The following is an 11,894-nucleotide window of genomic DNA, read 5'->3' as shown; positions in this document are numbered from 1 at the left end:
CCATAGGGGGTCATCAAACAAGCTTTAGAGGTGCTAAAAATAGTGATGCTACTGCTGCTGAGAAAGAAAGAAAAAAAGAAAGAAAGAAAGAGAAAGGAAGGGAGGGAGGGAGGAAGGAAGAGGAAGGAAGAAAGAAAGAAAGGAATGAAGGAAGGAAGAAAAGAAAGAAAGGAAGGAAGAAACGAAGGAAGGAAAAGAAAGAAAGAAGGAAAAAGAAAGAAAGAAAAATAATAATGATAATAGATTTCACATTTGAGAATCACAAAAATCCTGGGAGATTGGTACTATTACTCCCTTTTTACAGAAGGGCAAAATGAGTATGTGAGAGGTTAAATGCCTTGCCCAGGGTCATGTAGGTGGGTATCTAAAGTGGGATTCAAATTCAGGTCTTCCAAACTTCAAGTTCAACATTCTTTGTCAAGGATGAGGACTTAAAAAGATGCCACTGGCTATCGCAATAAGAGGATCATTAGTCCTTTTGGAAAGATGAGTTTAAATTTGAGGGAGAGGTTTGAAGCCCGATTGCAAGGGCTCAAGCGGATGGAGAAGTAGAAGTATCCACTAAGTGCTACTATTTGTAAGAGTAGGTCAGGCAGAAGTGTGGCAGTGATGGCTGAGAAGTTTTCACATTCTTCCCTTTGAATTTCACTTAGAAAGGTCTAGAAGGAAGGACAAGCAAAGGAAGTTTGACTCCTGCTGTTTTGATGTGAAGCCAGGCTTAGATGGTTAAACACTATCATTGTACAAATTAAAAGCTCTTATGTGCAGTGTATGCTGTTAGTTTAGGGCAAGAACTGAATTAGGAGTACTACTTGCCATCAAGTTTCATACACTTTACAGTAGAGTAGGTGCCAAGAAACACCAATAGGTAAAAACAAATTAATTTGTGATTACTATCAGGGCAGCCTCGAATGAGTTCAGTAGACAAAAGGCTAAAACAGCACCTGGTTGATACAGAGGCTACGAGCTTCAATGATACTTCTGCGAATGCATCAGTAATTGATTGGAGAATAGTAGTAATTGAAAAGAAGGAAGTGAAATATAAACCGTGTTAGCAGAGTAATTAGGAAGCCCAGTGGAGCTGTTGGAAGGATAAGTGTGTCCCAAGTAATTGCACCACCTTTCTGGCATGCAAAGGTGACATTTAGTTGGGTGTCTTTAAGGTGAAGCAGGCATGATGGCTTTGGGGAGTGGATGAAGTACTGGCTGCAATTATATTGCCTTTTGGTAGAATTCCTTATCTTTGCAGACAGAACTGTCATAAGTAAGCAGCTGTAGAGTCTGTTAAACTTTTACTGCTGTGATTCATTTCATAGTGTCTGGCTTCTGATTTCTATGACCCTTTGTTATTAGGTGTAAAAGGATGTATTTGCTTCTTAAAACTTTGTAACTGCAAGTAATATCATTTCTTTTTTAAAAAAAAATATTTTATTATTTATTTAATATTTTAGTTTTTGACATTGATTTCCACAAGATTTTGAGTTACAAACTTTCTCCCCATTTCTACTCTCTCCCCCACTCCAAGATGGCATGTATTCTGATTGCCCCATTCCACAGTCAGCCCTCTCTTCTGTCACCCCACTCCTCCCCATCCCCTTTCCCCTTACTTTCTTGTAGGGCAGAATAGATTTCTATGCCCCATTCACTATATATCTTATTTCTTAGTTGCATGCAAAAACAACTTTTTCTTTTGAACATCTGATTTTAAAACTTTGAGTTCCAAATTGTCTCCCCTCTTCCCTTCCCACTCATTCTCCCTAAGAAGGCAAGCAATTCAACATAGGCCACACATGTATCATTATGCAAAATACTCCCATATATGGTCATGTTGCGAAAGACTAACTATATTTCCCTCCCTCCTATCCTGTCCCCCTTTATTCAATTTTTTCCCTTGACCCTGTCCCTTTTCAAAAGTGTTTGCTTTAGATTACTTCCTCCCCCATCTGCCCTCCCTTCTATCATCCCCACTTTTTATCCCCTTCCCCTACTTTCCTGTGGGGTAAGATATCCAATTGAGTGTGTATGTTATTCCCTCCTCAAGTGGAATCTGATGAAAGCAAGATTCACTCATTCTCCCTCACCTGCCTCCTCTTCCCTTCTAACAGAATTGTTTTTTCTTGTCACTTTTATGTGAGATAATTTATCCCATTCTATCTCTCCCTTTCTCCCTCTCTCAATATATTCCTCTCTTATCCCTTATTTTTTTTAGATATCATCCCTTCATATTCAACTTACCCTGTGCCCTCTATCTATATATATGTATATTCCCTTCAACTACGCTAATACTGAGAAAGGTCTCATGAATTACACACATCATCTTTCCATGTAGGAATGTAAACAAAATAGTTCAACTTTAGTAAGTCCCTTATGATTTCTCTTTCTTGTTTACTTTTTCATGCTTCTCTTGATTCTTGTATTTGAAAGTCAAATTTTCTATTCAGCTCTGGTCTTTTCATTGAGAAAGCTTGAAAGTCCTCTATTTTATTGAAATACCATATTTTGCCTTGGAGCATTAAACTCAGCTTTGCTGGGTAGGTGATTCTTGGTTTTAATCCTAGCTCCTTTGACCTCCGGAATATTGTATTCCAAGCCCTTCAGCCCCTTAATGTGGAAGCTGCTAGATCCTGTGTTATCCTGATTGTGTTTCCACAATACTCAAATTGTTTCTTTCTGGCTGCTTGCAATATTTTCTCCTTGAACTGTGAACTCTGGAATTTGGCGACAATATTCCTAGGAGTTTTCTTCTGGGGATCTTTTACAAGAGGTGATTGGTGGATTCTTTCAATTTCTAATTTACTCTCTTGTTCTAGAATATCAGGGCAATTTTTCTTGATAATTTCTTGAAAGATGATGTCTAGGCTTTTTTTTTGGTCATGTATTTCAGGTAGTCCAATAATTTTTAAATTATCTCTCCTGGATCTATTCTCTAGGTCAGTGGTTTTTCCAATGAGATATTTCACATTGTCTTCCATGTTTTCATTCCTTTGGTTTTGTTTTATAATATCTTGATTTCTCGTAAAGTCACTAGCTTCCACTTGCTCCAATCTAATTTTTAAGGTGGTATTTTCTTCAGTGGTCTTTTGGACCTCCTTTTCCATTTGGCTAATTGTGCCTTTCAAGGCATTCTTCTCCTCATTGGCTTTTTGGAGCTCTTTTGCCATTTGAGTTAGTCTATTTTTTAAGGTGTTATTTTCTTCAGTATTTTTTTGGGTCTCCTTTAGCAAGTCATTGACTTGTTTTTCATGGCTTTCTTGCATCACTCTCATTTCTCTTCCCAATTTTTCCTCTACTTCTCTTACTTGCTTTTCCAAATCCTTTTTGAACTCTTCCATGGCCTGAGACCAATTCATATTTTTCTTAGAGGCTTTTGATGTAGGCTCTTTGACTTTGTTGGCTTCTTCTGGCTGTATGTTTTGATCTTCTTTGTCCCCCCAAAAAGACTCTAGAGTCTGAGTCTGAATCTGTGTTCTTTTTCACTGCCTGGCCATGTTCCCAGCCAATTACTTGACTTTTGAGGTTTTTGTCAGGGTATGACTGCTTGTAGAGTAGAGAGTGCTTTGTCCCAAGCTTTAGGGGCTGCACTGTTATTTTTGGAGCTACTTCTACTTCACTGTCACCACAAGCTCTGCCACAGCAGCACTCCTCCTCCCCAAGAACAGCCAAACAGGATTGTGACCCAGATCCAAGCAAGGTAAAGCAAGCCCTGTACTCCCACTCTGGTCTGCCGCTTGATTCCTCCCACTGTGTGAGCCAGGCACTCGGGAAGCAGCCGCAGGAGCTTCCTGCTACCACCACTGCGCACCACCTCTGCCACACCTAGGGCTGGGGCTGAACCGCTTTCTGGTCCGATCTAGCAGTTTACCCACTAACCTGCTCCATAGTCTTTGGCGTTTGTGAGTTGAGAAGTCTGGTAACTGACACAGCTCAATGATTCATGGCCCTAAGGCCTGTTATGGGCTGACTCCTGGTCTGGTCTGTCCTAGCATGGCCCACACTGGGCTGAGCTCCACTCCCAGCATCATGTGATAGACCCTTCCCAGTGACCATACAGGCTGTCCTGGGCTGGAGACCTGCTTCTGTCTGCTATTTCATGGTTTCCACAGCTCTTGAATTTGTTCAGAGACATTTTTTAACAAGTGTTTGGAGGGATTTGGGGGAGAGCTTAAGCAAGTCCCTGCTTTCTAGTGGCCATCTTGGCTCCACACCCCAGTAATATAATTTCTTAATCGGAGGAATATTTATGAATCAATATTACTTGATAAATGAATGTATGCATACATAGATAGCTATACTGGTGAGTTGAGGATTTTTTTTTTTCCTTGACAAGAATTAGAATTCTTGGGAAAATTTCACTGTCCTGTGGAATCTAAGCTGACATTTCATATGTGGTACAACAAGGGAAAAATAATGTAAACACCCCCATAAGGTCTTTGGGATCCTTCTTGAAATAACTGGCACAGGCCCAGGCAATTTAAGAGCCAGACCTACCTGGGAGGAGTCATGTCTATATCATTTGTCTAGTGCCCTGAAAATGTTCATTATTTCTTACTTCCTTTTGCTTTTATTCCTAAACCTGATTTTCCCAATAATAACCTCCTAGACAAGTGTCCATGTGGGCCAAAATGGCTTTCATAGATAAGACCTTCCACATGCCTCCTGTTAACTAACCTTGAGCAAATTGGAAAATATTATCATTTTATACTCTTGTTCCTCTCAATAATTTATTATAGTAAAAGATCCCCAAAAGTAGGTCTGGAAATTGAGATATTATAGACAACCTCTTGACCCTGCCAATGACCATCTTGGAATCACTGAATATGATTTCTCTCACATATCACAGATAGGACTTTTCCTATACAAAAAGGAACTATCATCCCAAACTGAGGAACACCCATACCATATTCCCAACCTGGATACTGGTATTTGGTTTCTAACCCTGGTTACAAAGAATATCCTTTAATAAATATATGCCACCAGGCCACATAAGTGGTGATTTCAGTGCTAGAGGTACCAACCCTTAAGCACTAAGCATGGTAGGTAGAACCAAGATGGCAGAGTAGCAGGAAGAAGTACAGCTGAGCTGCTCCCTACAACTCTTCCAAAGAGATCTAGAAAACTCACTAGACTGAGTCCTGATTGACTAATGTAAGAAAAAAATCACAGTGCGTCATTTTTCTAGACTAGTAGGTATAGAGAGACAGGTCTTTGGACACTGGGGACAGGATCTAGGCAGAAACATCTTCATGAAGCAAGGTCCCTTCCTTGTTCAGGATTCAGGGATAGGGGATAGGCATTAACCAGCAGCCCTGTAAGAGATCTTGGCAGACTGACGAGGGGACACGATCCTAAGGGTAATGTGCCAGGGCAAGGAGTGCTCATGGACCATAGGTTGTGTATAAATGAAGGAGCAGGGTCAGAAGTAAGCAGCAGCTGTGTGGCTTTGACCCCAGAAGCACAGCAGAGGCTCAGTTCCAGCTCCTAGCCCAATCTGAAGCCTGTGGAGAAATAACTAAAGGATACTTATTGATAGCCTATAAAAGTAAGTTTAGAGAGACATCTTGGCTTGGGAGGAGGCTGTATTGATAGAAATATTCAATGAGCTTAAAACAAGAACCTAAAAGTCTATTTAGGAAGACATCTGATATTTAAGAGAATACCACTAAGTAACTCACTTGGAGGCCAGGAAGAGAGAGCATTTGTGGTTTAGTGTTGCACTTTCACTTCTTGGTTTGCCTCTACTGGTCTGGACTCCACCTCTCATCTTCTAAGGATGTGCTCCACGTGGAACTAGTTTATCAGTGGGGAGACAAACTGAAAGTAAACTTTTAGGGTGAAGATGATTAGGGAGAATACCCAGGGATGCCTTTACTTACATGGGTCCTTCTACATGCTTATTTCATTCAATGACCCACTTGGATGGCAGTCAGGGGTGGAAATAGGAGGGCATATAATTGTGGTGTTTCTATACTATCTCTTGTCTACTGTGACCATGCCTTGCTATGCCTTGGGGGTGTGTCTATTTACTTGAAGAGTGAATCTGTAACATGTTAATGCATACATAGCCTAGTTTATTCTGCAAAAGATGCCAGTCTGAGTTTCTGCCCCATTTCTACAAGGCTATGTGTGAGGCATTATTGTGTATAGATTTTATATTCTTTTATATCTCATGCCACTTAGGATCTTTTATCATAGTTCGTATATAAACCATACAATACTTCCTCTGTATGTCTTATCATTTGTTCACATTTAGTTTTTTAATATGGTTATTTAGGAAACACTTATCTCCTCTGTTGTTTAGTCATGGGGTTCTCTTGGCAAAGATACTGGAGTGGTTTGCCATTTCATTCTCCAGCTTATTTTACAGATAAAGAAACTGAGGCAAACAAAGTGAAGTGGCTTGGCCAGGGTCACATAGCTAGTAAGTATCTGAGGCCAGTTTTGAACTCAGGAAGAGGAGTCTTTCTGACTTCAGGCCTAGTACTCTGTCCACTGTTCCACCTAGCTGTCCTCTGCCTCCCCTACTAGACTGTAAACTTCATGAGATCGAGTACTGTCTTCTTTCTTTTTCTCATGGCACCTAGCACAATATATTGCCTCTAGTGAGTTCTCAATAAATGTTTCTGAAAGAATGAATGCCTATGTGGGCATGGAGTTATTAATGAGTTTCCACATCTGAAAAATGAAGGAAGTTGGACTAGACTATCTCTATGCTTCCTTCCATGTCTAATATTCTATAATTATGCAATTCAATTTATAAATAAAGAATTATTTTTTCTAATATGTAATTGGAGATTTGGCTTTAAGGTTTTACCTTCCAAATAAGGGGGCCATCTTGTGGTGAAATATTGAAACAGCAATGCAGAAACCCATAAAGTAGAAGGGTCCAGAGTAGACAGACTCTGGATAAAGATCTTATCGCTGCATTCTTTTGTAAATGTGTACAAAGCATCTATTTAATAAGACGTTCTAGATTTTTTTTTTTAAGGATTGAAACCACACTAAGTAGTAAAAATTTTACAGGATTCATAATTTTCCTTTTTTTTGAAAACCGAGATGTTATCTTTGTTTGCATAACTGTGGTTCATTGTTTGCATTCTCCTGATGATTCTGTGATAATATCTAAAAGTTCCTTCTGCACCCAGGGACATTGAACTTATTCATGTTGTCTTCGTGCTCTAACTTTCTACTTGTCCTATCTTGGGAAGATGAATCTCATCTTCCAAATTGCTAGAGATCCTGGCCAATTTGATATCATTCCAAACAGTATCATGATTCTGTTCATTGACAAAAATATTAAACAGTGGCAGAGGGAAAATGTGGGTTAAATGGAATGAATGCCATTGATTGAGTGGTGCCTATGTGGAAGGTGATCTCCAGGGCTCTGCTCCAAGCCTCAGGCTTTGGCGCTTTACCTGTTCAACATATTTACTGGTGTCTTGGATGAAGCATAAATGGTATAGGCATCAAATTTGGAGGTTATACAAAGCTAAGAGTGATGACTAACATGTTGGATGGCAGGCAGAGTTAGGATCCTGGGAGATCTTGTCAGACTAGAATGATGGAACAAATACAATGACATTTGTTAGTGGATACATGTAAAATCTGATATTTGAGTTCAAAAAATCAAATGCATAAGTCCAGGATTGAGAGTGGAGGTGGGGTTAGGGTAGACAGTTTGTATGAAGAAGATTTGAGGAATTTTAATGGAATATAAGTTCAGTGTGCAACAACAGGTCGTGCTGGGTGTTTTTGCCTATTAGAATGTAAATTTCTTCATGCCAGAGATGATCTAATTTTTGTCTTTGTCTTTCTTGTGGTTGGTAGACACTTGAGCTTGTTAAACGAATGACCTAGGATGGATCGAAAGGAAGGTAGGTAAACAAGTTAATGCAATCTTAGGCTGTGTTACAAGAGGTAGAGTGACTGGAAAGAATGAAATATTGATTTACTGAACTGCCCTGGTCAGACTAAATCAGGAGTGTTTTGGATAGAGCTTCCTCTTCCTCCCAAATTTTTAGTATCTCCTTATTTAATGGCTCCTTCCATTCTGCTCATAAACATGACCAGAACTTTATCATCCTTAAAAGACCTTAACTTGAATTTACTAATACCCTTATGCTATCATCTTATACCTTCCCTCACTATCTCCACTTTCTCATCTCCCACTCACTCCTCAGACTAATCTGGCTGTCACCTCTATTCATAATTCCTAGATTTACATATCTAGTCCCAGTCTTTCTTCACATCACTAACTCTCTACTAGATGTCTCCAATTTGATGTCCCAGAGGCATTTCATACTCAACATCTTCAAAATACAATTCATTATCATTTTCCTCAAACCTCACTTCTTTCAAACCTCTCTATGTCTGTAGAGGGTCCCACTATCCTTCCAGTCACCTATATTCACCAGCCTTGGAGTCATCCTCAAGTCTTCCTCTCCCTATTGTCCAATCGGTTGCCTTGTTTTGTTGACTCTCCCTTCACAATATATCTTACATCTTTCCCTTTGTCTCCACTTATACACCTCTGTGGCTCAGATCCTTAACATCCCTGTCCTACACTCATTGCCTTAACCTCCTAATTGGTCTACCCACATCCAGTCTCTTCCCCTCCACAATCTGCCCTCCAGAGGTAACAACTTGATATCCCTAACGTACAGGTCTGACCGTGTCGTTTTTGCTCTCTTACCTTTATATGAAAATACATACGACATTGTAGGGGCAAAAAAGACCTTCATAATCTGGCTCTAGCCTACTTTTTTAGGCTTATATCCCGTTTCTCTTCTCACACTATGTAACAAGACAGTCTGCTTGCTGTTCATTATTCACCATATTTCTTCTTTTGTCTCTGTGTCTTTCAGAGGCCATCTCCATACCTGGAATGCACTCCTGCCTCACTTGCAGTTGTAGCTTACTTGTAGCTCCTGTAATCTCTAGCTACCTTCAAAGCTTAACTCAGATGGCATCTCCTACAAATAGTCTATTCCATTTTCTCCCATTTCCATCTACTTTGTACGTATATGTACATATGTGTGTATATATGTGTGTACACATACATATATGCATATATACACATACATACATACATATATATATACACATTAACTGCAAGGGGAGACAAAGACAAAAATAAGACAGTCCCCAAATTAGAGCATTTACATTCTAATGGGGGAAAACAACCCTTGCACAGAAAATTAATACTATATGTAGTATACTCTCTCTATACAGTAGTAATTATATAAAATGATATATAGTAGTAATTAATTATATATATATTCTTTTTCTTCTTATTAATTTTCTGTGCAAGGGTTGTTTTCGCCCATTAGAATTTAAACTCCTTCAAGCCTTCAGAGACTATCTTATTTTGTCTTTGTCTCTCTTGCAGTTGGTAGACACTTTAGCTTGTTAAATGAATGACCTAAAATGGATCCAAAGGAAGGCTTCCAGAATTGTGAAGTGACTGGAGACTCTGTCATGCAGGGATGAGCTGGAGAAATAAGTGGTGGTGTTTAGCCAATAAAATTGAAGTTTTAGGTGGGATGTAGTATTTATCTTCAGGTGTTTAAAGGGCTATACAGTAGAGAAGTGATTAGACTTTTTCTGCTTGGTCCCAGAGGGCAGCACTATGACCCACAAACAGGTAGAAGTTGCAGTCACAGATTTAAGGCCCCATGTTAGGGAAAATTGTCTAAAAGAATTATAAAAAAACCCCTAGAAATAAATTAGATGTTCAATGATGGAATGGCTAAATAAATTACGGAATATAAATGTGATAGAATATCATTGTGTCATAATAAATGATGGATGTGAAGATTTCAACGAAATCCAAGATAGTGAGGGAACAATGAAAACAGAAAGGAATATAGACACTAACTAAATAAAAACAGTAACAAAAATCCACAGAAAAAGCTAAAAAAATAACAAAAAATGAATGTGCATTACTATGGTGTTAAAGTCCGTATTTTCATCTTTTATGTTTGGGTTAACAATTCATTAAACAATAGCAATTTACAGATAGGTGTAGTCATTTTTAGTGCCTTTATTTTGCATCATTTGATTGATTTTATTTTCTTATTTACATATTTGAATATCTGTACTTGTCAATACAAGTTATAATTTTTTAAAAAATTAGATCTGTCCAAAAGTGAAAGGGGCTGCCTTGGGAGGTAGTGGGCCATCCCTCACTGAAAGTTTTTGTAAGCAGAGATTAACAGGAATGTTGTAGTAGAGGGAATTCTGATTAGGCTCAAGTTAAAATAGCAAAATTCGGAGATTTCTTTCAACTCTGAGATTCTATGATACTAAACCCATGAATCCTGTAATACAGTAAGGTACTATATAACCCTCCAGGAAAAGTTCCTTACAAGGTCCTGCAGAGTTGTGTCCTGCTTTGTTTGCTCATAAGATCATGACATTGATGATATTCACGTGTGGTTCTTGCTTACAATTATGCTGCCGTGGCCCCCAGACCCTAAATGTTCCTGTAGAGGGAGAAATGAACCCAGGGATGCAGATATCCCAAACCAAAATTCCCAAGGCAAGGCTGCCTGGAGCGAATTTGCTGACCCAAGCATTCTTTAAGTCAAGGAGGCAAAGATTTATTACGCTATAAGTAAATAAAGCGGGCAAGAGTTCTTAAGGAACCTGCAACCATACAGGGCTACAGGGAAAATTTATGTACATGATTTAGGGATGAAACCTGTCAATTAGGTGTGTTGGGGTGGGATTAGGGAGTGGTCACGGGGTGATTAGAGGTTGGTCAGTTCTTAAAGGAACATGCACTTTTTGTATCTACTGCGTAGGGAAATAACCCAAAGCGGGGCTACCTGGGAGTGTGGCTTTGCCTGTGAAAGTCACTAAGTCACCAAAAGTTCACGGCTGACTGGGAATATCCAGGTGGATTCCATCACGTGTCTTGTTAGACAAGATTAACGTATACATTTGAACTATGTCTAGGATATATGTTAGACTCGGTATATGGTCAGTTATCAACACCTGGGAATCAAACTATAATTGGGCATAGCTGCTTACTAAGGAAGAAGCAGAGATAATTTTGGGGCATACTGCCCTTTAGCTAGAGCAGCTGCCTGGGAAAGAATATGCTTGAGAACTAGATGTGTTCTTAAATTGGAATTCTGCCCCAGGCACAGGCACCCAGGCAGAGGCTAAAGGGAAATGTGATGTTCGAATGAGGGTCTAAGCACAAGCACCCCATCATTCCCAGTTTATTTATAAGAAAGTTATAGGAAATTGGATATTTAAAAAAACAAACTCTAATGTAAATTATTTGTATATGAAATGTTTATTGAGTTAAACCATTGCTACACAGCACAGTTCAACAAACATATTCAATACCTATTGCATCCAAAATACTGTGAGAATTACTGAGGTTACAAATACCCTTCCCCCTTCCCCTTAGTTTACTGGGGGGGGGGGGGGGGGGCAGGGGCGGGGGGAATGGACTAGATTAGGACTCAAAGGATCTGGCATTTTTTCGTAGCTAACTAGCTGTGGGACTCCGAGCAAGACAAATTAGCTTATCTGCACCTTGTTTTCCTCATCTTTTACAGATAAGGATTTTACAAGACTCTTTCGTGTTTTGAGGAAGTATTAACCATGTTATTAATGTTTTGGCTTATTTATGACTGTCTTAGAAATGAATTTAACTTGACCCCTTATAAAATTTGTTGCCTGCAAAGCGTTTTTTTATTTTTTAAAATATTCTTAGTACATTGAGAGACATCATTAGGAGGCTTTGGCTCTTCTATTTTTCTCTCTCTCCAAAATCATTATTAATTAAAGGCCACGAAAGGAAACAACACAAGATAGCAATCTTGCAAACTGTCGAATGACCTGTATAGAGGAGAATGACAAGGGTGAAGAGGAGGGAGAGA

The sequence above is a fragment of the Trichosurus vulpecula genome, chromosome 5 (genome assembly GCF_011100635.1).
Source record: "Trichosurus vulpecula isolate mTriVul1 chromosome 5, mTriVul1.pri, whole genome shotgun sequence".
Taxonomy (NCBI): Eukaryota; Metazoa; Chordata; class Mammalia; order Diprotodontia; family Phalangeridae; genus Trichosurus; species Trichosurus vulpecula.
Note: the sequence above shows the minus strand (reverse complement) of the source record.